Source organism: Sturnus vulgaris, chromosome 9 (assembly GCF_052056855.1).
Source record: "Sturnus vulgaris isolate bStuVul1 chromosome 9, bStuVul1.hap1, whole genome shotgun sequence".
NCBI classification, from domain to species: domain Eukaryota; kingdom Metazoa; phylum Chordata; class Aves; order Passeriformes; family Sturnidae; genus Sturnus; species Sturnus vulgaris.
Window position 1 is genome coordinate 5,022,654 of NC_142251.1, and position 27,886 is coordinate 5,050,539.

Sequence of the window (27,886 nt, forward strand, 5' to 3'; positions counted from 1 at the left end):
TCGAGGGGCTGGGGAGAGCTCCCAGGAATCCTTTGGACTTTCTGGTGCTTGCAGCAGCCACATTTCCATGCAGTGCACAGGAGAAGGTGCTGCTATTTTTTATTTTTTTTCCTTCCCCCTCCTTTTCTTTTCCTTTCTTCCCCTCTCTCTATTAATAACTGAAGCCAATGGCTGCTCTGAGTTACGAGGGGGTTTTATTGCACAGTTGCATGGTGGAGGGGCCTGGTTTTCATTGTGCAGTGCGGGATATCAGTTTTAACCCAGAGGCAGTGATGTTATTTAACAGGTGCCTTAAAGGCATAGTGCTTATTTAATCACCATCTCCAGATCAACATTATGTAAATTGAAATTGCTTAGGTACGCAATTAATTGTGAATGCTTTAGACATTTTTAAAGGCATAAGACAATACCTGAAGTTCCATTTTAAGAATATCCAGGTCAAAGGACACACATGTTTTTATTTTCTTATTTGAGGTATAATGTGTTCAAGGCAGATTTATGGCACAACCTTTGTTTATTGACTTGTACTTTTCCACATGAAACTAATGGAACATGACAGATGATATTTATGAGGCATGTGTTCTTGATTAAATCATGTTAGACATTAAAACCTGATAAAAGAACGTATTTTAAAGGGTGGATTAATAGAAAAGGAGGCAGCATTGATTGGGGAGTTTACACGGAACAAGACGTATTGCTCTTAGACTGAGTATTTATAGGCGAGATATGTGGTTATAAAACTTTAGAAGCTGAACAAAAAAAGATTAATAAGCTTTGGCTCTTTGGAAAGTTTGAGTTTTTTGTTTTCCTCCCTTCGTAAGCCACTGGCCACCTTGTATTTCTGGTCTTTCAAGTGAATTTATTCAGTTCCACGTAAGAACTTGTGACCCTTTGTGGCCTACTGCTTGTAATGTTGGCCCTATGTGCTTTCTGTATTCTCCAGGATTCCCAGTCAGCAGATCTGTGCAAGCAGCCTGTGCCACTGCTAAAAACTGCTGTGTAAACATGCTGCAAAATTCTGCTCAGATGGGGTGAATCAAATGGGGTGAATCAGCAACAGCCAGATGGGGCTGCTTGTCCCCACCTTGATCCCTGGGGCTTTGCACAGGGTTGTGAGTAACAGGTTAGTAGGGAATCATCCCAAGTAGTATTTTGCATGTCAGCATAAGAGTATCCTCTAAGTATTTCCTGTGGAGAGCAACTGGAGGATTTTCGTAAATGTAGCAAGTGGGAACAGACTGAGTTTGTTTCCGTGGCTTTTGAGACTAAAGGGAAAGCAGATACCTGCATTCTGCTTTCTGTTACACAGGTGCATATACGGAATTTTTCCTGATTTCATCTACACAGATGGATTCACATACTCTGACTTGGTGCAGCATTTTCATTACTGAGCTTTAACCTTCTGTGGCTGCATTTGTGCTAACCTGGATCCTCAAAGCTGCATTTTGTCTGAGAAGATAGCTTTGAGTTCTTAAAAGCTCCTATCAACTTAAATTTGCAGAAGTAATGTTCACTGTGAATACAAGAAAAATTTAAGTTCTATAAGTTTTGATTACAGCAAAGTAATTTCATGCTGTGGTGCAGTATTTACCTCCTGCCTGGAACCTCTTCATCGTAACTGAAAGACTTGTGCCAAATTAATAGCTCTTTACTTCTCATCTGAAAGCATTATCTTTGCTGGATGAGATATGGTAAAATGCGTTAAAGTGATAGGATTCAAGTATTTAAATGAATAAATTGCTTCAATATCTCCACAGGAAAGGAATGTACATTATAGGCACGTTTATGGTTTGCTTTTTTTTTTGGACTTGTCAGGGTAGAAACTAAAAATATTTGCAAAATGAGAAAACTGTATCAGAAATACAATTTTCAGTGAATGGAGATGATTTTATGAAGTGTTGTGTGACTTAATTTGAGTTAAAGCATGACCTTGCATCTCATATCATCAGAGCAAGTTGTGTTTGAAAAGCTGTTAGCTAAAGTACACTTCTGCTTTTCACAAATCCAGTGGTAATTATATTTTTTTTTCCTTTTTTGTTCCCCAGCTTGCTCACTAAAACATCCCTACCTACCTGAGATTTTAGAATAAGCATTTCTCTCCCATTAGGAAGTGAAAATCTTCATAATACAGTTGTTTCCCTATAGAGATTTCAGTCCTCCTTCCCCATGCATATGGTGTAAGCCAAAACAACAGATGTTAGAGAATAAAAAGAATAGAAAATAGCCCTGGAAGTAATATTATGTTGTTACATTAGTATTTTGCCTCCTAAAAGATTTAGCAGAATTTAAAAGGCTTCAAAGATGGATTGAATAATAGATCAGAGACTTAAAAAAAAAAGTGTATTGAGGCTGAAAAGAAGGGGAGTGATTTTGTTGAGAATTGATATAGATCAAAGATGCAGAGTGTTTGTACAAGAAAATGAAAGAGGAGAAAAGTGTGATTTTGGAAAAAAAACCGCAGCTTAGCTCTCAGTCCTTCAAAAAGTGGAAAAATTGATCACATTTAGAAAGATGGAATCTTCAAGTGGCAAAATGGATACTGAATGTGAAGGGCTTGTCGTGTGCTGGTAATCATAGCCCTAAGCTTTGTGAGGGCATCACAGCTCTGCCCTTTAAGCTGGGTTTGGGTTCTCCTGGAAAAATAGCACTTCTAGTCACCAGTGAAAATGGCTGTGGATGATGGCCATCTCTCAAGAGATGATGGGGATTAGGAAGAAATTGTTTCCTGTGAGGATGGGGAGACCCTGGCACAGGGTGCCCAGAGAAGCTGTGGCTGCTCCATCTCTGGAAGTGTCCAAGGCCAGGTTGGGCAGGGCTTGGAGCAACCTGGGACAGTGAAAGGTGTCCCTGCCCATGGCAGGGGGTAGAACTGGGTGAACTTCAAGGTCCCTTCCAGCCCAAGACCTTGTATGCTTCTATGATTCTTTTCCCACAAGGATCCATGCTTACCACACTGTTTTTGGTAGTTCTTAGCCAGTCTGTTCTTACACTCCATGAAGAACAGAGATTCTGTGTCCCTTCTGTCCTCATGCTCAGCTGTCTTTCATAGCCCTCTCCTTGATGTTCAAGCTTCATTCTCTCAGCAAAATCCATTCAGAGTTTCATGTTGTCATGCTAGTGATAGGACTGGATCCAGAAATCCACCTCTTGACTTCGATTTTTTTAAGTTTGTGTAAATTGAAAGAAAACTGAATTCCTTCAGCTCCAACAGGTAATTGCTTCATTCGGAAAATTCGTTGCACTATTAATAATTTTATATATCATAAAGGAATTGTTCTTGGAGTCAGAGTGTTGGTACTAGGCCACCAGGGAGGAAGCCCTAAAATTAAAACTTCCTTCTCAATATGCTTCATACTGAACAGGTTCTTGTTGAGTTCTCCCAGCTTGTCTCCTTCCTCTGCTCTGTCCTGCCGTGCTTTGCCAGTGGTTGTTCCTTTTTCACTTCTTGCTTTTTCTTCGCCTGTATTTTTGCTTACTGCTAGTTTGTGTTTCTGCATCTCCTTGCTGTGGAGGGGCAGACTGATAGTGCCAGGGCACTGCTGAAGGAAGCTAAACAGGCCAGGCAGGAGACCTTTAGGAGATGCCTGAATGGCCAAATCATACCTCAGGATCTCCTGCCCAGTGCTTGAGAAGCAAGGATGATCTATTGGCTGTAGTGCTGCTTTGTAAAGACAGCTCTGGTGCTGCTGGGAGGCAGCAGATTCCCATTTCCCACCCTCAGAGCTCACTGGGAGAATGTTGTATGCAGAGATTGTAAGAAGTTTGTGTTTAATCTGCATTTCTAATATAAATGGATAGAAAAACACGTATCAGCTAATACTGATTAATTATATCCCTGTGCTGGTGGCCAAGAATGGGGATGTCATACCATATAGATTATATACAACATGTTCTTTTTATGAATCAGCCAGGGAAGGCATCCAAGCTCTTTCAGTAGGTAGGTAAAGGGTTTGGCTAGTTTTCAGGGTTTGAAGCCATCTGGAAAAATTTAACCAAAATTATCTGCTTCACAGTCCCAAGATAAATCATTTTCCCACTTACACAATTGTTCCTCATTAAGCTAGTGGGGTTAGGGCTGATTAAACCCTGATATTATAACTCAGGCTTTTACAGAGCATTTTGTAGACAGGGTTTTCGTGGTGACAGTGATACCATTCTCAGCCCCAGCTGAGAACAAGAGAAATAATAGTTTCATGGAATGGAATAAATACTCCATGAAACAGAAACAATTCTTTTTAGCTCTGTGTGGTTTAAGACATTGTCCTTTCTGACAAATGTTCTATCTAAACAGTTCAGTGTGTATTGCAGTACTTATGCTTATATACTTACATATTAATATGAGCTAAATATATATAATGTATAGTATAGAATAACCTTTTTTTGTGAATCAAAGATACAGACATGTCCTACCTGTGACTGCAACCATACCAACTTTGGAAAGCAGCAGCAAATAATTCTCTCTTAAAAAACAGCTTCATTACATTTTTCATGTCTTCTCTGCATTCCTAAGCAAACACTTAAAACTCAGAAACATAGGGAAGGAAGACAAAAAATTAATATTGTTCTTTTTAAAAGGAAAACAAGTTGGTGAACCTGATGCTGTGTCAATGGTGACATAATTCAGTGATATGAGATCTCCTTATATTTAATAATTTCCAGTGCTTCTCTGCATTTTAGAAAATATTATGGAATTTAGCTCTTTCAGTTTTTGACAGATCAATCTCATACTCCAGTATATTGTCCTTGTGCACTTGAGTAGTGTTATTAACTTAGAGGTCTGCTTATATGGGTGTGTTTTTAGCTTGGACTTACAGACCTGCCTGTGAAGTGCTTGTGATACATTTGATTAGGTGATAAGGGTTAAATCATTGACATGTTGTAGCTTGACTGAGTGTGTAAGACCTGCAGCCAGCTGACAGCATCACTGCCTCTCTCAGCTGCAGATCAAGGACATCCCTGGTAATGTCTCACAGGCAGCATTTGCAAGATGGAATCCTTTATTCAGGATTTGCCTTTTGCCAGAAAGGTGACAGGTTTTGCCTCCTAGTCCAGTAAGGTTTGTTATGGGTGTGTGGTGCATTCCCCAGCTGAGTGACATCTGTGTCTGGTTGCAGTGCTGAAGTCTGGTGATGTGGCTGTGGGTCACATCTGAGTTTGGGGTTCTGCCTTGTCTCATCATTAGAATCTCCAATGAGCCAGAAACCCCCTCGGTTGCCTTGGGCTTGCTGCTTGCTGGTGATACCTGCTTTTCTAAAGTGCCTCTGGACTGGGAGAAGAATATGTGGTCCAAGAGCCCTGCATAGAAGTAATTATTGTAACTCAAAGGTCGTTAGAACTTCACTTTCTGGAAGAATGGTCAGGAGTAGAATTTCACTTATTGTGGAACTGGTGAAGCTCTTGAATACATCAGCTTGTACATGCAACTAAAAGTATGTGCAGGGAGAAAGAAGGAAAGAAACTTCTGGTGCCCTGTTGCATTGATGCCAGCTGCTACCCTTTTTATTTCTTTTCAAACTTTGTTATTCTTCTCCTTTGGAATGAGGTTTTTGAATGCTAAGAATTACTCAAAGCTCGTAAAGTGCAGAGCTTTAGAGCTACAATAACTAGTATTTCCAGGGCACACATCATTATTACTGAAGATGGTCGTGGCATGTGTGGGTGTCGAGGCACGTGTGTCATTGTGAAATACCAGGCAGTCTTACAGACAATGGAGGTCTGCAGCAAAGCTCAGCTGGTTAACACACACTCACTTCAGGCATGTACTTTAAACATCTGCCAACACTGAAAAACTTCATTCTTTCATTAAGTTGGTGCCTTAGGATCTGTACCCCCGTGCAGTTTCTCTGAAATGAGAAGGTAGACTCTTTTCTCCTCAGTGCTGTTTATGCTTTCACAAGCATGTGGTTTTCACATGCTCCAGCAAAGGTGATGTGTCAGGTTAAAATAAGAAACCGAGCCAAACCCTTTTTATTCCCATCCCATTTTGATGTGGGATAATGATCTTTTTATAGTATTGAAGAGTTTATACTTCCTTATAACTGATTTGCCGTATTTTTGGAAGAGCAGTGATACATTGAGCAGTTTCTGTGAATCTTCATGATACAGGTTCTGTAACATCAGGGTTACATTGTGCAGGAGATCTGCAGCCCGGGTGGCATGAGGGGGCCATTTCTCATTGCAATGTGTGTCCCTGGTGGGGACAGTAAATGACATCAGGTGTGTCTGCCCGTGACACAGCTCAGGAGGGACAGGCTGTAGGGGCTGGTAGAAGAGCTCTGAAGGATGGTGTGGTGAAAGCAGGACCCCCAACTTGCATTTGCTTTGAGTTAAATATCGAGTTATAGTTTCTGTGCTAATTCTCACAGCTCTTAAAAACCAGAAAAGAACACTTGGTTGAGCTGGAAGGTTTCTCATCTCCTTTAAGCCCAGCAGATACTTTGAAATATTTCCCATGTTACCTTCTGAAGTCCCTTCTTGATTTCACCTCAAGGTATGGATTCTTTCTCTTGCCCGAGTTCCTTGTGCAAAGTCTCTTGTTGTGATGGTTGCATATTTTGAGGTTTCTTTTTTGTTCTCTGTACATTATTCCTTCACATAAGTGCAGTCTTGTAGATGACATTGCAAACTTGAGAAGCTGTTTTGGCCGTAGAGCCTTTTGATACCTGAATGTAGCTCCCATCCATTAAGTGCTAAAAACATTTAAAGGAGGGCTCTATCAATACAGCACCCAGTCCTGAAGGACTGATCTTGCCTAAATTGTTTACAGCTTCCCCAGTAATAGATTAAGTGGAGTTCCAGATCATGTTAAAGTTGCAGGTTTGGGGTTGTTCCTTTCATTCCATGTAGGTTATTCAGGGTGTGATTTAGAAACCAGACTATGATACTGTAGTACTTATGTCTAAATGCTTATTGAACCCTCCTTTCTAACATAATCCCTTTCTTGTCTGCTGCTAATACTTCTTTGTTAAAGTGAGCTGAGAAGTTACTTGCATTTGGAAGGGAGTATATAAAAACAAGCTAACATCAAGGTGTGGCTGCAAAATGTTGCAAACTCTTTGAATGCTGGGTGCCTGCTTATTTTGGAGTGTTTGCTGGGCTAAATGTAACGTGGATTTGTCTGTGATGTGTCATAGATTTATCAAAGCTAAATTACTCATTAAAATAATGCTGAATTGGAAATATAAAGCAGTAAACCAGCGGATAAATAAAAGGTTAGCAGAAAGGTAACTTGATATATGAAACCATAAAAGAGATTTCAGAATTAATGAGGGAGACAATATTTCTCCTGTAGAGACTTTAGGACTTGGTTGAAGTAGTGTAACAGCAACACATTATTTATTTCTTGTGTTGCCTTATTCTTAGGCCCGTGGGACCAGACAGGAAAGAATTAGAGAGCCCTATATTACAATTTAATTGCTTGAAGAAAAAATATTATTTTTTATTGTTAGCCATTAGCTGCTTCTAGTTTTATTAAAGTCATAATGTCCATGTTGTAGCACCAATGTTTGCAGCAGGCAGTGAGGGCAAGGAAAATTGTTCAGTTGCTATAAAATCAGCTTAGTGTAGAGAAAAAAAAAAAAAACGAAAAGGAAAAAATGGAGAGCTGGAACTAGACCAGTGGCTGTTCAGCTGTTGCAGATATCTAAGAGCTGTGCTTTCGTCCATTAGAGCTGTGAAGAAATGTCCTGATCTTTCACTGAGGAACTGTTCATGTATGCACCCACAACTTTCATTGAGTTGAGCCACTGGCAGCAGCTTGTGCTCACAGTTTGTTATTTTCTCTTCTTCATGTTGGCTTGGGATTTCTGTATAATGTCCTGGGTTTGGTCACTAAAAGTGTTTTTGGTTTTTGGCTTTTCTTTTTTTTTTTAAAACCACAGGTTAAAATTGTGACGCCCCTGTTTAATGCACAAGTTTGTTTTTTAGACAGGTTTGGGGTTTATTTTATTTTTTTTCAGAGACAGTGGACAATGCCTTCTGCTTTTCTAACTATTGTTCATTTTTCAACATCAAAATTTTCATGTGCCAGCTACACTGTGATGACTGTCCCCTACTGTGTTCTTGGCCTGTGGGAAAGGAAAGACAATATAATTGAGTTTGGCTCACCAAGGCAAAAATATTTGGAGGAATGATCTCACACCTGCTTCAGGCTAAAAATGCTTCTTCCATGAGCAGCCAGAATGGCTCAGCTGTTGAGCTGTGGTGATCTGACCACATGGACAGATGAGCAAATCTGAGACATGTCTGTAATGCACAGAGCACATTGGTAATGGCAGCACAGCAGTTCAGCCCTTCATGGATGCACATGGAAGGGTTCACAGATCTGTACAATAATCCGCTGCATTTTTGCACAGAGTAAGAACATCTTCCTTCCCTCTGAAGCAGGCCAGCAGGTTTTTTTTCCTAGAATGTCTCAATCCTGATCCTTTGCTTCAGTTCCCAAGAGCAGCTTTGTTTCATGCAGGGAGCTGGGTCCTTTCACAGAGGTCTTCAGCTAGGAAGGGACTACAATATTTCACCATCTGATTCTTCTTCAGAGTCAGCTCTGTCTGAGGTGGGCTTAGCTCTTCTCATGCTTGGGAAGTGAATGACTTTCCTACCCACAGGTAACACAGCAGGGCCTGCAGAAGTGTTGTGCCTTTCTGTGAATTCAGAAAATGGTGGTTGTCTTTTTTCCCTTTCCTTGTTAAATTCATCCCCATTGAGTAGTATTTTTAACATCTGTGGTTGAAACACAGAAAGGAGCTGGCTGGGTTACTGAGGTGCTGGAGCTGTTGCAGCTCAGTGCTGGGGATTGCTGCTGTTACCTACAGCTGGCTTGGATTCCATTCTAAACCAAGGGCATCTTCCACTCCAAGAGAGTGTTGTGTGTACTGAAATCCAAATGATTCCCTTGCTATTACAAAGACAGCAGCAAGATAAAAGACCGTCTCAAGAGGTATCAGGGACCTGTAGATCCCCAGGGCAGTTTTGATAAGCCACTGTCAACTGCTCCAGCAGTAGTGTGTACTCCTTCCTAGAGCTGGGGTTTGTGGGCTTTGGCTCATGTTGGCAGCACTTTGTATGTGTGCAGGTCTCCTGAAAGCCTGGAAATCTGCATTAGAGATGTCTGTGTGTGTATGCACGGGTATATCTGAAACCCTCAGGTGCTGCTTTCTGCAAGAGCTGTCTTGGAAGCCTGTGAGCTGACTCTGAGTTGTTCAGGAAACATGATCTGCCTGATTTTGTGAAGGACGGCTGAAATTTGAAATGCATTGTGGCCACTGTGACTGGCTCTGGACTATAATTTTTTCTAAGACAGACTTGGCCTGTTGATACCAGGGCCAGCTCTGCTTTTCTACGTTCTCACAAACATTCAACAGGGAAGGTGCACTACTTCTGATGAATACTTCCATTGTTTGCCATGAACCCTGGGCAGTAACTTTGGCCTTACTGGGAAAGATTCCCATTCTTTGATGCTCTGATTCTTCAGCCAACTCCATTCTGTTTGATATAATTTTTAATCAAGTTTTCCTTTTAACTTGTAATGTAACAAGTCCCTAAATGTGTTACTATCCACCAAAGAGGGTTTCTTGGCAGGATTTCCAAACAAAAACAAAACAAAAAACCTCTATTCAGCCAAAATACTCTTTAACGGATGAAGCAACAATTACTTGTGGCTTTGTGAAAATAGACCATATATTGTATATACTGTGGAGCAAGAGACCACGATGTGTGTAGTGATGATTTGAGGTATTGGGAAATTAAGTGATCCATCAGTATTGATGCTTGGTGCCAAGTATTAGTTCAATGCTCCAATTTCCTATGCAATTGAAAGTGGGAGTAGGCTTTCACGAAAGAGGGTCTAGTGGTTAATGCACTGGGCTGGGCCCTGGGAGGTCTGGCTTTAATTCCCAGCTCTCTCTATGCTTGCTGTTCAACTGCAAACATGTTACTTGAACTCCCAGTGCCTCGGTTCTCCTCTTTCCCTCCCTCACCCACTTCTCTTTGAAATTCCTTTGGGAGGAACTGTCTTTAAGCTTGTGTGTGCTATCTAAACAAAGGGTACTGCATCTCAGTAGGGGCCTGGAGATACTTTGACTATAGAAAGATTTGTAAGTGTTCTGGCAAATACAAAACTGTCATGTACACACGCATGTCAGGCAGACTGAGTTATGAATGCAGTAACAGGGGAAAAATTAGCAGGCAGAAATGGCAACCGTTACAACCGCATGTTTTCATTTGGATATCTTGATTATGTGAATATATGGAGCAGCTGCTCCCATCCCCGTCCCTAGCAATACTGTTCCACTTCTGCACAAGTTGGGATGACGACATACTTGCTTAAGAAGAAAATTGTCCTTTCTTCTGTACATTCTGAGGCATAACACAGGGAGATGTCGCTAGAGAGAGCTGTGAATTTGAGGGAGAGCAGTACTCTGAACACAGTCCTGCAGCCTGCCCTGGATGGATTTCCTGAGCTTCTTGGCTTCCATCACCTGTAAAAGGTAGGAAGTCATTGCTACCATGATACTTCCCTAGACTGTGCAGATTCATTGGTGTCTCTGGAGAACTCTGGGGATGGTATTTTCTCTGAAATCTGACTTAATGTTAGCAGTTGTGTTCAGTGGAAGTTGGGAGCTTGAATAATAAAGGCTTCTGGGTGCTGTACTGAAGTGCATTTGCAGAAGTTATTCCATCTGAGTTACTCCAACCAAGGGCTTGGGTTCCTCAGCAAAGCCTGGCAAGGAGCTCCCAGAGGCCCTGCCTGCTCTGCTTGCTGAAAGGTTTTGGTCTGAGGACAGTAGGGAACAGCTGTGTTGGCCTGACAGAAAGAGGATGAATGTCCTTCCTGCCACCTTATGTTCACTTAAAAATAGAAAATGTTCTGTAATTCTGTAATAGTTGTTTCTGAAGATGAGCCCTATAACATTACCCCCTATGAAAGCACCAGTTCTGTGTCTATACTAATTTTGGCTGTTGGAGTAGATAAGGAAGCTTTTCCAGTGTGTGTCTGATTTAACAGTGCAGCCTAATAAAGACAAACCTCCGCTCTGAGCATGAGTGACACAAGACAGACTAATTTCATTCAAACCAAGGGATTAGTTTTTGGACTCAAACTCTCATTTTGTCATGACTAAAATGGTGGCAATAGCTACTTTGCAAAGCAGTGTCTCACTCAGCCTGTGGGAAGGCAGGATTGAGTGTCATGTTTTGTTTTCATTAGCAGAATGTTTTGTCATTGGACCTAGGCCTAAACAAGGCAGTGACAGGAGAGCTGTTTATGTGCAAGTAGATTGGACACGCGTCGCTGGCTGTGTGCATTCTGCAGGCTGGTTTTGAAGAGAGATTTGGCTGCTGGGGTCTATTCCAAGTGCCATACCCCTGGATCACAGCTATTTAAGATCACACCAGCAGACACCTTTGGGGCTAAGGAGATTAGACTGCCTGTGTATGGTTCCTTCCACTGCAGAAGAGAGTTTTGTTTTGTTTTGTTTGCAACAATGGGTAATAAGATTTCTTGTTGTGACTCCTATTTCTGGAGATCTGAGTAGCTAAGTGACCATTCATGAAGATGATATAAATTATTTTAAGAATAATCTGACAATCTTAAACCAAATATGTTGTGTAAAAAAGTGATATGCTGGAGTGAGCTCTACTGACTTACCATAGAGAGCCTTTCTGCCCTATTGATGGACTTTTACTTTAGATTATCAGCTCAGTCTTTGTCTCTGAAATATAAAGAAGTGTTCTGGTTAGACCCTCTGAGTGTTTGTTCTCCCTCCTACCACTCATGGTAGAGTTAAATGGAGTTTTGACCCATAGCAGGCATGAAATACCACAAAGAAGGAAATGTATGGAAAACTTTTTTTTGTTTGTTTTGTTTTGTTTTGTTTTGTTTTTTTACTTCTTGATAATTACAGGAATTCCTAGCTCTCATCTTTGTATTTCAGTCAGATGTGTAAGCAAGTAAATATATAAGCCAAACATTAAAATGGAATGTGACTCCAGGGTATCCTAGGACTCTAAAGGTAGTCTGTGGTTATTATAGAAGCTCTACTTTTCTAGAAGACTATTCTATCAGCATCCACAGTAATGCATGCAACCTCCTGCCTGTATTTAAAAATAGTAACTTTCAAATAAATTCTTCAAATTATTGCTGACATACAGATGTAAAAGTGGGAATAGAAGAAATGGCTGTTTTGCAAAGTAAACATTTGCAAGATCTTTTTTTTCAGATGCAGACTCAGTATGTATACATTTTTTGCCAACAAATGTCTTTAAGGTTTTAGAATAGAGTCAGTTTACTTTTTTTGAAACCTCTATGGGAGTTATCTTGATTTCCAGCCAATAGGATCTGTCTGGTCCACAGACTCTCCCTGATGGACAAGAGTGCTACTGTTTGCTTATAGCTGTTGAAAGAATTGTAGAATTGGAAAAAATACTTAGTGATAGAACTTTCATCTGCTCGTTAATGAATGTCTCATGTCTTGCCATCCAGAGAAGTGATATTTGAAATCTAACCAAATGCTGCATAAAGTTTTTCACAATTCAGGCAAAGCATTATCTCATTGAGGACTGAATTTTCCCACCTTGACAACCAAATGTGACAGAGGAGTGTAGCCAGCTTGCTCATGTAAATACCCAGGTACACTGCCCCCTCCCCAAGTGTTTATCCTCACCTGACACATGCACAGGTGCGTGAATACAGTGGCAAGCTTTTTCCTTGGAAAGCCCAGCTTTAAATCTGACCTTGTAGGAGAGAGACTCACGTTGAAGCTTTTTGGTTTGAAGATGCCTTTTAGGAGAGGTGTAGTCCACTGCCAGAAAGCCCTGGGGGGTTGATCTTACAGATGGGTCAGGTGTCATAAACCAGATGATGTGGAATTTCTCCATTGCACTGCAGTTGTGTAAAGCCAACAATATCCACACGGTTACACTCAGTACACACTTTTTTGGGTGGTTGGAAGCACCTGATCTGTACCTTGGGTAATGCCTGATTTAAACACATTCCAAACTGCAGGTTATGGCACCAACTCAGTCTGCAGCTAGGGATGTATAGACTGGGGTTTTGGCAGGAACTGTCTAACTTTTTTCTGCAATATATAATAAGTCTTTATAGTGTTGAAGACACATAAATCTGATCTCCCCCCAAACTGTCTGTAGTTCATTTCCTCCAGGGTTAGGGGAGGGGGAAATCCAGGTAAATGGAAGGACAATTTGAAGAAGAGAGAGATCCTGTGAAATCATTTGAGCATGAAATGTTGGATTTAAACAATGAAGTAGCTTCCTTTCCTATTCTATTTATCATTTTAATTGCTTAAAGCATATTTCTTAGAAATAGTCAAAATACAGACTCAGACATATTTATATTTTATGCATCCCTGCTGTTACGTTTTTTTGGATGTAAAATGGATCGACAAAACCCATGGAGATGTTTATACAGAAAACATAGTATAATGGAAGTCTTACTGTGAATTTTGTGTTGATAGCATTTGTAATAAATCAGGAGAGTCAATTACTTTACTCTGCTATACACACAGTAACTACTGTCACATTGCATGAAAACATTACTTATCTACTCACTGTAAAGATGCCAACTGTCTCTGGATCAAACTGTGCTGAACTATGAAGTCAGACTTCTTATAAGGAAGGAATACTTGCAAATCATACAAATATATGTTCTGGTGATAAAGCCAAAGATTTCTGACAAACTACTTCTTGAGGATTTTTCTTATTTGTTGTTTTCTCTACTGAGGGGGAGGAGGGAACCCAAATCAGTTCCTTGAGTTGTTAATGTTGAACTAGTTCCTTGGGGACACAGAGGGATCAAGCATTGTGTATCTTAAGCATTTGCAGTTTGGCCAAGAGAGTCAAGGCATCAGTCGAGGGGGATGTCCTACAGGGGCAGAAATACTGGGTATGTAATGGACACTGTTATTTCTAAAAGACTGGCCCTTTCTCAGGGTTTCTTCTGGTGTCAGGCTGAGCAGGGAATGAGGGACTCCAGGCCAGTATTTTTAAACAAAAATGCCTTGAAAGATGTTCTCATCTTAGCTTTGAATAGTCATTGTGGCTCTGAAAACAGTAATACATGGCCTGTAGACCAAGTTGAGCATCTCAGTGTAAAATTCAGGCTGTTAGTAACTGCAGGTTTTGTAAGAATTGAAGCAGTGTCCCTTTCATGGTATGTTTGAACTTCAAAGGCTTTAGCTCTAGAACCACTGGAGGCACAAATAACTTGAGGTTCTGGAGCCTTTAATCCCTTTGGAAAAGGGATTATGATTATAATTTTAACCCAAAGTTCTAGTCACCCATATTTGCCCAAATTTCTTGATAGAAGTTTTTCCAAACTACCTGTAAGCTCTAAGTCATCAGTTTTATTCTCATTTTCAAAACAACAAAACCCTGGAGAAGTAAGTGTCTCAGCCTGGATTGAATACTGTTAAAACTGCTCTTGCTTACAGCACTGACAGCTGGTAACACCAAAATTAGCAGTTGTGCTGTTGTGGACTCCAGCCTTGGCAGAGCCAGCTTAGGTATTGCTGAGTAGACTACAAGGACCTTCCTGTGATCTTACAGTTGGCTTGCAGCAGAAGACTGAGTAATCAGGCAATTACAGCTGAAATCAGAATCAGCCACTTGAAGGCTTTTTTGTTTTTGCATTTCTGTTTTGTTTGGAGTTGTTATGCGAGTTTAAAGATCTTGAATCATTTTCTAAGCCTCTGCATTCAAATTGATTGAATACTGGGTGCTATAAAAACATTACTTCAGCACAGATACACTTAGACAACTCCCTTCTAATTTTCTGTAACTGCATTCAGGCACTCCAGCAATCTTTGGTGAAAAGCCATTGGATACAAACAAGTTGTAACTTTTATCCCAATTGGATGGCTGAAGGCATTTCTTGTCTTTGTGTAAGAAAGTGGCCTTCTCTAGTACTATATCCAGGCCGTGCAGGGCTGTGAAAAGGTTGCTTGTTTACCATAGCCAGGACTCTCTTTATTCAGTGCCAAAGGGGGTATTAGGCTTTCCCATTTGAGCTGCTGTGCTATTAATGCAGGATCTTTCACTGCACCTTCTACATCTTCCCAAGTTTCATGTGTGCCAAGTTCTCAGAATGTGATTCCTCTTGCTAGATAGAGGCAAGGTGATGTCTACAACAAATCCTTATTAATACGTTTCTTCCCTTTTGGGAATTTCCAGAAAAGATAAACGTTTTCAGAAATGTCTGTTTAGATAAAGGAAAATTCCTATGCAGTGAGTATTAATGACTTACAGCTCTTCCTTCTGTAGTCAGGCTTTTGCAAAGATTGCCATTTTAACAGCACCCTTGCAGCATTATCTATACCACTGGATGTCCCTTACATCCACACACAACATTCTAATTATTGATGAGATTTCATCACAAGTATAGCAGGATCTGGCGAACTCTGTATGAATGTTCATGTTGTCATCCACATACTGCAGACATAAAACCACTAGCTGTCTTTTGGAGAAATCCATTGTTTCATCATGCATAATTGTACAGCACTTTCCAGAAATTTTCTCAGAAGCATCCCTTATGAGTTATAGAGCCATAATTTCCATTATCTCATGTTGAGTAACTGGATTTGTGAATTTGTCTTGAGTCATTTTCAGCTACTTTGAAATATGAGGATCGGATTCCGTTTGCAAACAAGACAGTTAAGATTGATTTCAACTTTATTCTTTGCTAAAGGGTATATTTTCAGTTTTAGTTTAGTGGTCTTGCAGTGCAAGCCTTTGTCAGGCAAGATAATATCTCCCACTTAGTGTTTTCATAAGGATCTTCCTGTTTTCTTTTTTCTTTAGAGAGCATTGAAAATTTAGCATTTCACCCACATGTTTGTGGTCTTCTGAATGGTATCAGCTGCTTTGCAATGATCTCAGATAGATTTTAAGATTGTTTTTTACTCCCAGCTGGGAAACATGGATGGCATAACAGCTTCATCTGTGCAGTTAGTCAAAAGCGCAGTTCTTTGGTGCAAGCTACAACAGTAGAAGCCCTATGTGCTGTGACCACCTTGCAAAACAGAGAACTGTTAAAAATCCTCAAATTAGGGATCTGAGCACCCAGTCAAGTAAAGAAATTATATTTTTCTTGATGAGCTGTAATGGGGTTCTGCTGCAGACAACATTGGATATAACTTTAACCACCAAAAGCTGAATCTTGCTGAAAGTTTTGTGGGTTTTTTATCCTTTTTTTTTTTTTTTCCCCAGAAATCAGAAAGTGTAAGTGATTTTCATTTTGGCATCTGGAAATTACACTGTGATTTTGTACTTGTTCAATCACTACTAGCACAGTGATACAGCACAACAGTGGTTTGTTTATCCATTAGGTAATCCTGTCTAGAAAAATGAAAGTTTTATAGAACTACTGCAGCATTTGTAGAAGAGCAATACCTTCCAACAGAAAACCAGAACATGTATAAGGGAAGCATGAAACCCTTTAGCTTCATGGATGTGGGGTTTCAAGCTGCAGAAAGTCACTAAAAAGATGTTAGTCTCACCATTTGCTGGCTGGTCACTCCTCATGCAGAGGTAATTCTTGGAGCTTGGTGACAGAAGGGAAGAAATGGGCAGAGCAGAGGAAGTTGGCCAGACCTACAGCACACAGTGGGTATCCTTGGGAACAGAGAAACAGAGAGGCATTTTTGAGAGGAGGAGGACAGTAGTGTAGAAGAAATGGGAGACATGGACAGTTTATTCAGCCAGGCTTAAGTGGAAAGGCCATGTTGGATTGTTCTTCCAGTCCAGGAAAAAAGAGGCATCTAGACATGGATGCAGAAAAGTCCTATCCTCTCACAAGGGTTTTTCAAGAGCCCTTGGCTCCATGGGAGAATAAACAGCAGACACCATTGAAAACTTACTCATTTGAATTAAAGAAAACAGCAAAGTGCATATCCAAGAGACTGATCTTGGTGACTGTAATTCATAAAGAAAATGGTTTATCAGCTTTTCTACTAAAGCTGTCTCTTCTCATTGCCCTCCTTCACTATTTCACACAGAAACAAGTGTCTGCACCCATGGCATTTCACAGGCATCAAGAGAAACACGAGGACCTCTGCAGCACTGCTCACTCAGGCAGATCCTGAGTCCAGCTGTAAGAAAAATGCTTATGCACCAACATGCCTTTTGTAGAATTTAGGAGCTGATGCTAGAAGGCTTTGTTGGCTGACTGCTCGAGTTCAGAGCTTGGAGTTAGAGAAAAGCCAGGAAGAAATGTGCTTTTGGAGTGATTTCAGTGCACTTTGACTCTCTTGAGGTGCATGGTATCAATAGTGCAAGCTGCAGAATTCTTGCTCAGAACTGACTGTTCTATTGTACGAACTTTTTCATGCCTTGAAATGGCACATGCTGATCCCAGATGTTAGAAATAATCAAAGCAATGTGACAACTGCAAAACTTAGTATCAAAAGGCACAATCTGATCTGAATTTTAAGTACTTTTTGAAAATGCAGAATTGGAGGAAAAAAGTTCTAAAAAAATTGAGGTATCTTTCCAAAGGTGTAGTTAAAAAAAATAAAAACTATAAAATTATAAATAGTTAAAAGATTGATTTGTTTTATGTAGTTAATGCAAAAAAGTAGACTATTTTAAATCTTATTAACTGTGTATTGACTAAAGCTGTTACCTTGATGACTATGGAAAAATGCAGATTATCTGAGAACCAAAGGAAAAGAGCACATCATTCGAGCAGAAGACTTGTTCTCTGCTGACATAACTCTGTCATGACTTCCTTAACACCCATGGTCCTGCAGTGATTGATTATATGGACACACTGCAATCAATAGAGTCTTTCAACTTCAACAAAAAGTAATATCATTTTCCCATCTGTACTTAATACGATTATTTTCCAGCAGAAAATTTCAACTCAGCTGTTTATTTTTGTATTCTATTCCATGAAAGAGAGGCTTCAAATCTATATTTGTGGTATATAGATAACACAGTGGTTTATGCCTTTGTGTAAAGACGTTTGTATGGAACTCCTGTTCTTTTCCTCTCTGAGATGCATGTTTCAGGAATACATTTTTAAGAAAAACTCTGGAATCTGGGTTCAGAACTTTGTTTTTCTAGCTGTAGTAAAGGCAAAGATAAGCCTTACCTAAAACTGTTCAGGTGCTTTTAGGCTTCTGGAGAATCGATGTTAGATCCCAGATTGACTGAAGGTTCATGCAGAACCAAATCCTCTATTAGTCTTCCACAACACCAAGTGATTAGTAATGCTTCAAGATGAAGGCTTGGGATCATGGAAATGTGGTTTAGGACTTAGTGTGTCCTCGATGTGAGTGGGTCATGAAATGGCCCATGAAATGGTTGTGCCTATTGTGTGTATGTTACAGAGCAAAATGAGGTGGGGTCTGATTTGCAGCAGGCACAGCCATTTAGTGCCACTGTGCCTCAGTATTTCACCCTGATCTGAAAGGTGCATTCAGGGATGTCTCTGGCAGTAAACATGACTGCCACTCACGATTACTTTTAGTAATAATAATAATTTTAAAATAAATTGGTGCATAGAATTTTTCGTGATTTCTGTGTACCAAGGTACAAGGTTTGACTGCAGATTTACTTGTTAGGAGGCAAGGCTGGGCTAAGTAAGAGGAGATAGACTTGGATTTATTTGGGAAGGAAAGACAGTAGAAAGCCTGGCTCCTAGCACCATGAGGTGACATGGCTGGGACTGTCACACACATGCACCTAGATCAGCACTCGCAGATCAATGTGAGAGCTTGATGTATTGAAGGGCAGAGTGTTTGTGAAATCATCACCTGCTTGGGAAGATTTCTGCTGGGGAAGAATTGGACACAATTTATTCTGAATTGAGTTAGAGTTGTAAAGGTATTAGGGATTCTTCTCATCTCTTTTCCATGAGACAGATAAATTCAATTGATGGTCCCTGATGTATAAAGGCCCATACTGGATTAAAGTTCAATATTCTCTATATTAGTAGAAGTGGCTGCAAATGCTGAAGGAAGAGCAGGAGGAGTCAAGCATGTCAGACTCCCTGCCACTAACAGTGTGCAGCCTGAGGACTTCTTAAATAAGTGCTCCTCTTTTATAGACCTTCATGTGTCTGGCTACCACAGTGTTTTCTAGTCACTTTTTTTAACATAGGCATTGACAATATTCACAATATCCTCTGATGGATTTTCATAGCTTAGTTGTATTTTAGTGAAACTCCCACTAAAAGCTGACCCATTGTGATTACACAGAAACTGCCACATGATACTTGCATTTGGTGCCTCCTCTCTTTTGCACCCTACAGGAACGTGAGTGAAGTGGTCCATTATTCATGTGCTGCTTAGCAGTATTTTACTGCTTGGATTGCACAACATTTAATGACATGTTAGGAAAGGAAATTTGTCATTTCTTGTCCTAAAGGAAACTTGTCACAGGATTGAAATCAGTTTGCTGGTGTAAAACTCAAACTTGAGTTTTATAGCATGACCTTTAGGGTAGGATGAGATAATTTTAAGAGGCCATCATGCTCCAGGGAAGTCAAAATGGAATGAGAAGTGGGGGGAGAAATCATTAAAAACATGAGTACTAAATTGTTTTTGCACTGTGTTAGGTTCAGATATTTGTCCTAACATCTGGTTTCTCTACCACTTTCATCTTAAATCTAAGCTGGATTTTTCTTAGTAAACAAGCAACAAATTCATCACTGTGAGCTTTCCAAAGAGCTTTACAAGTTATTTTAAAGATCTTTTTGGATCTTTTATTTTTATTGCACAATAAGCTTCCATTCATGACTAAAGATGCCTGCTTGAGGTGTCAACAGCCATTTTTCTTTCCTGCATTTCAGCCAAATTCTGTGAAACTGGACCAAAAAATCTATTAAATTCGATACGCCAATAGAAATTGATTTTGAAATGGAGAAAAAATAAATTATTATTCCTTCTGATATTCATACAGCTGTGAATACATCTTGATTCAATTTGTACCAAGCGGTGGGAAAACACTTTTTGAACAGTTTGAAAGCATTTAATAGTCCTGTGATGCACAGTTGATTTACAGTTGAGCTGTACTGGATTTCAGTGCCATGTGTCTGAAAGTTTGAAGGTATGATATGGAAAATTATTACCTTCCCTGTTATTCTGAGTAATTGCTCTCTAATGGACTCTTCCAGCTTTGAGACTGTTTTATTGCTTAAGGTAACTGTTAGCTGATGCCAGTTAATACAGCTGTGATTATTGACCAACTCCTGGGAGGATATTGTCTGTTCCCTGGGTGACAGGAGCCCTGTGTACTCTATCCCTCTTAGCTTCCAAACAGCTCAGAAAAAAAAAAAAAAAAAAAGGCAAAAAAAATCCCTTTTCGTTTAAGAATGATAACTTAGGATAGCAGAAATAAAGGATAAAGGCTTGGTCAAAGTGGTTTTGACCATTGATCCAGCTAATTGAGAGTGCCATCTCAGCCTGCAGTGGTCCTGGATGTCTCAGAGGAGGTGCTGCAGCAGCACTGTGGTTATGGGGTGGTTCCTTTCTGCTGAAGTCTTGTTGATCATTGTCTTGTGACACAAGGAGGTGAGAATTAATTATTCCCTGGTTACCTTTATGCCATTCACCATACAGCTTGGTCACCTCCTGTTATCTCTGGGTTTGAGATAAAGCTCCAGATCTCTGTGGGATCTCTTACTCTGAGGTACATTCTCTGCCTTTGCTTATGTCTGCTTGTTTGTACAGTGTCCCTTTTGGCTGGAGTTTAACTGCAGTCCTGAGAAAGGGTTGCCATGGATATATAGAACAGAGGATTTTTTGCTATTTTTATTTGTTTGCAGCCCTTGAGTGCTCTTCCTTTGAGTTTGTAGCATGGACATGTGTCGCTGTTACAACACAGAGAGAGACACTCACTCACCTGACTCCAAGGATTCATGCAGGAAAAGGCCTCTTTATTTACATTACATGTCTATTTATAGAATTCCAACAATGAGCATAGATTGGACAGTGATGATGAGACCTCTTGACTCCATTGGTTCATCACATGTCCCTCAATTCTCTCTTCCTCCAAGGAGGAATGCAAAACATCCACTGTTTACCAGAAAGAGTGTGAGAAAGTGTAAAAGAAATCTGTCAACATCAGAAGGCTGAAACACCAGGGCAACAGGCATGTGCCATCTGAGTTTCCATGGACTGAAACAGTCCGTAGTACATAACCAAAAGGAGTAATTTTAGGTACTTGACAAAGGAATGGTTTGGGAGGCAAATCACAGTTTTTTTCTGACTGGAAGTAGAGCCTGTTCACCAGCCACACATGCTAGAAAACCATGGGTGCAGCTCGTGGCACTGCCAGAGTACATGGGAAAATTTGCCCTTGGATGAACAAGTACACATCTGAATAGGTACTTCATTCAGTCAGGCATGCTTTTGTGTATTTATTCCATTCATACCTTAGCCACCTTGATCCTTGTATTTTGTTTTAGTCTGAATGAGGAACCAGATTGTTTCAGGTTGAAACTTCATGGGAAAAGAAATAAATACTTTAAATAATTGAGAAATAGGGTCGCTGCAGCCAGACCATGAGTTACTGAATATTGTATCAAGTGTTGAAAGAAAGTAGACTATACTGAGACTTCTAAAATCACACAAAAGCATCTGGAAGAGGAGCTTTTTTTCTTCATAAGGTGCTGGGCAGCTATGGAGGGCAGGTGGCAGTGAAAATTTGTGGACATAAGTAAAAAGCTGAGCTCTAAAAATACAGTCATTATCTGTATCTCTTTGAATTTGAACAGTTTTGAGCTTGGCAAAAAGTAATTAAACGTGTCTCCAGCTGAGGCTTTTAGCTCCACTTTTTCCTGTTCTTTTCCAGGACATTTTGTCCAGGTAAAAGAGGGGGGACATCTGAGGTTTCCTAAAGTGCTCTTGGCTGTTTAGGTGTGCAGACATGTTCAGGGAAGTGTTACAGGGCACAGAGTCAGCTTGTCCCACTCTGGGAATTACTGTGAGTTGATGTTCGTGTATTGTGTGGTGTGCAGGCACACTGGGGATAATCGCAGGTGGCCTTTTGTTGAATAAATGAAAGAGGAGCCAGTAATTCTTGTATAGAGGTACATAACTGCCCAGGGGCCTTTGTTGTGGGTTGTTCATGTTCCATGCATAAGACTGTCTCCTGGATGACTTAATCTGGGGACTTCAGTGGCCTTCCTGAGGGGAGATACAAGTGATGTTCAGGTTGGGAGGCAAAGAAATGGGACTGCAGGGAGGGAGCTGCATCATGCCCAAGGACAAAAAGACAGCAAATGATATTTTGAAATGTGGTGATTCACATCTATAGACTGATGCTGAGAACAGAGAGGAGTTTAGGGAGAGGACAGGGCTGTCACTAAATGATCCAAGCCATCGGGACCTGTCTAGTTAACAGAGCAGTAAATCTGAGCTTTCCTGTGTATATTTATTTTCACATCACAATCTGTTTAAGCAAGAAAAGCACATTCTAATTGCACTCTAAACAAGGATTTCTCCTTCAGCATTTTACAGCTGTTTCTTGTATGCAGTGCCAAGCTGATCTTGGTGATGAGACGTTCTAGCACAGCATGGACATGAGCCCAGTGGGCAGATGTTTCTTCTGCTGCATTTTCATTCACTGTTTCAAGGGGCATTTGAGAGACTGTTTTACTCCTTCATAAAGGTTTACAATTCATGAAGCCCATTACTGTATACGGAGCTGCACATCTGGCATAATGCACTCCGGTGGCCCAAAGAATGTGCTCGCAAGAAATAAGATGCTTTTGCAGTAAATTCTGCAGTCTGTCAGGAATTAACTTCATTTAAGACTAAAGAGCAAAGATAATAGATAAGATAATGGCTCCTGGAAAGGTGATACCGGGAGCTGAGTTACAGTACCTGTGACATCCCAGAGCAGCGTGGAGCGCTTTGGGCTGTAAAGCATTTATCGGATCATGTACACAGCGACCTAAGGATTTGATCCCGGGACTTCGGGTAATGAGGACAGCGTGAGCAGCAGAGCAAGGGCCGTTCGTTCCGTGTGTCAGAACGTGGGTAGAAAACAAACCTTTTATTCCTTTTGTTCCGTCGGCGGGGCCGGCACGGCCACCGCGGCACGGCGCTGCTGCCGGGCTGTGCTGCGCTGCCCCGGCACAGCCTCCGCCCCGGCAGTGTCAGTGCCGGGACACCGGAACGCGCCCGGCTCCCACCCCTCCTCTTCATTCATGCCCTTAACAGCAAAAGCGCAATTCTCCCCCTCTAGATGCCTGCTGCAAAACGTGCCTTTGAAAACTGCAGCCTGTGTTTATTAATTTAAAACAAACTAAGCGAGCCAGTGATTGCGGAGATAAAAATATTCCAGTTGAATAATCAAATGTACCATAAAGTCCCTCTGGACTAAGACATCTTACTAGTGGCATCCCAGCTAAATTTAGACTTTCAAATTAAAACCATTTCTGCTAAGAGGCCAGATCTGTAGGCATGTTTTGCAGTTGGTGAAAAGACAAAGATGCTTCCCAAAGGTTAATTCAGACACCTAAGATCTGAATTGTGGATGTCTCTCCTGACTCTTGTAAAAGGCTCCTGTGCTCCCAAATTAGACAGAACGAGTGCAGGACTGAATTCAAGTGTAAAGTTTAGGGTAAGCTGTAGTGAATTGAGGCACAGATTTTGATTAGCTTTCAAAGGAGTTGAAGCCAGACTGGTAGTTTTTGGTACAAAGGGCTGGATAAAGAGTTTTTATGGACATGGAGAAACTCTATAAAGGCTGACAGTAAGTACACAGTAATCAAAACTACTCTAAAAATTATTTTTCTTAAATAGAACAGTATGAATCCTGCTGACTTTTAATGGACATTATATTCCAGTTCCTTCTGTGATCCACTGCCCACAGTACACCACAGTCCCTGTATTTGAGAAATGCCCTCTTGATCAGTTGGTTACTGCAGTGTCTGGAAGAGCCTTGCTGACTTGGTAAGAATCTGTACCAAGCAGGTAAATGACAGCTCAGGGGAGGGATGAGTTTGATGTTACATTTATCTTGGGAAGTGGCAGCATTTGGAGATCCACAGTCCAGCTGCAGTGCTGGTTATACTGAAGTTCTCGGCTCATAAGACACATGTAAGACTGAAGTGAGTACTGCATGCTTTCCCTCACTTCTCTAGGAATGGGGATTCTTGTCAGAACATGATAGGAGATTGCCAGTGGAAGCCTTGGAGTATCCATTAATAGAGAGCCAAAATGATACAATTACTTTAACAGGTTTTCATCAAAATTATGTCAGGGACATCATCCTCTGCCAGCTCCATTGGAGGAATTGTAAGAATCGAGCCTAGAGAAGACCAGAGGGAAAAGAAAACACATTTGAGTGGAGTCAGTCATAACTCTAATTTATGGATGTGGAAAAGCATCCGATTTGCTAAACAAAATATTTTCCTGTTTGCTTATTTTCAAGTTCCCACATCAGTTAGCTAGTGATCTATTTCCTATATAAAATTATAGAGTAAAAAAAATCTCTCTTCATTTCCTCTCGTAGCATGCACTCTATTTATTCTATTTATTCAGTTAGAGTGAGAACAGAATGTGGCTGTTCTATTCTGGAACAATCAGTGTTCTCTATTTCAGCCTAGTGAGTACTCATTTAGCTTTATTTAAATATTATCATTTTCTTCTTCTCTGAAAAAATGGGGAAAAAAGTTCTTTTAAAATTTTGACTCACACCCAAGGGCTTTGTAAAACTGGAATGTGCAATTAACATAAAACCAATTCTTTGGTATCTGAAATTGTGGGGGAAAAGGCAGAACTGATTCTTGATGCCTCTCTTGTGCAACCCAGCATTCCTTCAGAGTAGAAAGATTCCAGTATTAGTGGAAAGCGTTTTTGTAAGACATCTCAGCCCGTGCCAGCACGGCATGTAATGCACACCAAGCAGCCAGCTCATGAAGAAAAACATGTTTACAGAAACTGAAATGACTTCTTTGTTGTTTACTCGTGCAGAGGAGAATGGCGTCAGGAGTACTTCGAGAGAGAATCTTGCTTTTAGATTACCACTGAAGCAGCACCACGGTGTGACCAGGCAGAATTTCCATGACCTTGAGACTGTTCCAGGGGCTGCTGAGCAATGCCCCATCAAACAGCTGATGTGTGGCACAGAGAGGGGCATTGTCATGAAAGACACGGCTGTAGGCTGGACTTAACCCTGCCCTGTCACCCCGGGGAGAGTGACTCAGTGCTCAGTCACAACAAACCCTGCTGGTAGCATCGCCCACCTCCACAGCACTGCCAGACTCTGCCGTCTGCCTGTGCTGATGGATCCTGCTCACCTGACCCCTTCAGAGCTCCAGCATGGCATTGAGATCTTCAGTAATGTGTGAAGGTTTAAATGCAGCTGTGCTGCTTGTGCTGGTTCATGCTGACCTTCAAACAGCATGTTATAGAAATCTTCCTCCCAGTTACAGGATTTTGGAATTCCTCTGGTTATTTCCTGTTCACTTTTATCTGCTTCCCTCTAGGGATCTGTAGTTGCTTCTGAATTTTTTTACCTCTGATAGATATGCATCATCAGTACTTCTTAAAGATGGGGTTTGTTTTGTTTTGTTTTGTTTTGTTTTCCCTAAAGAGCAATTTGTAATTCATGCAGTCGATGTGTCTTTTGGCTCCAGGCTTGAGATCCTGGAGATCCCACCCACTGTGGGCACAGGCACTGTTGCATCTCTGTTCACCCGGGTGTGGAAGGTGTTTTGAGTATTGCCTATGCAGTCAATCAAATTAGTTATTTGTGTCCTTCTTTTTCCAGTAATAACCGAGTGTTTACCAGGACTACCAAGATCCATGGGTGTGCTGACAGTATCTAGGTAGGGGGCATCTCAAGGCAGAAGGAAAAACCTGGCAAAATCAAAACTACTGACGGCAGAGGATGATTTTATCTTCACCTTTCCTGGAAGAATAGCTGCCCAACAGGGTATCCAGCTAGATGCTGGAGAGGTTGTCACCATGAGCAACATTAGGGAAAAGTATTTGTGTTGTGAATGCCCAGCCAGCACAGCTCTGAGTAATTTGTGTGAAGAGCACTACAGAAGTAGGCACCTTTTTATTTTCTTTTTTTAATTTTTTTTTAAATTTTTGGCTACAAGGAGCAGGGAATGGGGAGAGGGGTGATTCACACACGAGTTAGACATCACTTATGGTAAGTGTGTTGCCCTTGAAGAGCTTAATCAGACAATTCTGCAAACACAGCAGAGCTCTTGTAGGGCTTGTCATGATTTTTAGGTCCTTATCCTTTCATTTTCTTTCTGCTCCTGGTGGTACTCCTTGTCTTTGCTCCACTAGATTTTCCCCCTATTTAGCAATAGTATTCTCTACTCTTCACAGCATCTTGTATTGCAAGCTCTCCTGCTTAATTTTCAATTTTACATTACCCTTGTGGCATGAAGCTATGCGTTTGCAAGTGGAGAAACAGAGGCACGAAGTCCCCAGACCCTTTATCCATTCTTGTTGATCCTTATATACAGAAGTGTTGTATGATGTTCTCTATCCTAAATTCTGCCAGAGAAGAGTTGACTAAATGCTTCTTCTGCCGTGTTTCTCTGTACTGCAGGTTTACTTCTGATTTCTCCATATGACCAAGGATTGTATTTTCTGGAGAAACTTCTATGTAACTGAATAGATCTCTTTGATCAGGCTGTATTTTCCTGCTTTCTATCCTTAATTTTATCCTGTGCACTTACACTCATGCTTCCTTTTAAAACAACAATTAAGAGTGTGTTCTGTAGGATCATTGCTGTCCACTTGCCTTCCTCCCTCCCACCACCTTCCTAGGATGCATCTCCCATTCTTTCTCCTCTAATTAATGAAACTGCTTTTCAAGACCTGATGTCAGTTTTTCACTTTCCAGGCCTTTCCTGTCCATACTTACTGTTTCTCTGACTAGCTGGAGTGATCCCCTCCTTCTCCTGGTGTCTGCTGTGAGGGCAGGAGCTGTTCTGGTGCTTTCTCTTCTTCAGCAGTGGGAGGTGAGTGACTGCACAACCATTGCTACATAGCTGTTTTGTGCTGCCCTCAGCATGGCCTGGAGACAGTCTGGGACAAAGAAACTGCTGGAATAAGATAGCTGGGTGCACAGGAAGGTGGGGGTGAGTCACATGGGATCAGAAGTGTGACACAAATCAGTGTTGCAGCAGTAGCAACTGCTTCATCCTCAAAAGCTGATGGCTCTGTGGGAAGCAGATTGCCTATGACTCAATTGGCTTTGCTGACTCCTGCACAAGTTTGAATGAAGCCCAGGCTGACCCCAGAGGTCTGCAGTGAGTTCATCCTCTTGATGCACACAGCTGGGAGATGTCTGATCCTGTCTCCAGTTGCAGTGCTGGCAGGAGTTAAGATTGCTACCCTGTGCTCAGAGCTGAGCAAGGGAGAAGGAGTCTTCCAAGGCTCACTGTGAATGGTGCTTCAGAGGAATAAATTAAAAGGTAATGAGGATCTCAGAGATCTTTTTATCTCTTGAAATGAGTTATACTAATACCAAAGGATAACTTTCCTGAGGTGTTTAATAGCCCTGAGAGGTTCTGACAGCCTCAGCTGCTCCTCAGTGTGTTCCTTGGATATAGAGCAGCTACTGAGACTGACTGTGAGCAAGGCTCACACTCCTTTTCCTTTCCTCCACCTCACCTCATTTCTCCTGCCTGTTTGATCACTGTGTACAGAATCAGTGGGTTTCTGGCACTAAGGAGCCATGACTTCTGTGACTGTTTTTGGACACTGCTGCTAATATGTCACATCACTAAAGTGGCTCTTTTCCTTATGCCTCAAACTTTTACTGATGGCATAAAAGTGGCACGAAGTGGATGTTGGACCAAAACATATAAAATGAACACATGGGGTGGTGTTGAGCCAGTTAATTGGACTTAATATTTGGCAATATTATGATTTGATGAAGTATTGGA

The 27,886-nt window shown here is 41.0% G+C and overlaps 1 protein-coding gene across 3 annotated transcripts in view; it reads left to right on the forward strand.

Moving 5' to 3' along the window:
* Positions 1-27,886, forward strand: part of GLIS1 (GLIS family zinc finger 1) — a 179,239-nt gene that overhangs the window by 17,238 nt on the left and 134,115 nt on the right. Inside the window, exon 2 of one of the 3 annotated variants that reach the window (XM_088169683.1) lies at positions 26,839-26,956. The exons of the other annotated variants lie outside the window; for them this stretch is intronic. The gene's annotated coding sequence lies outside the window, so the exon portion shown is untranslated. The remainder of the gene's footprint in view (positions 1-26,838; positions 26,957-27,886) is intronic. 3 annotated transcript variants of the gene reach the window in all.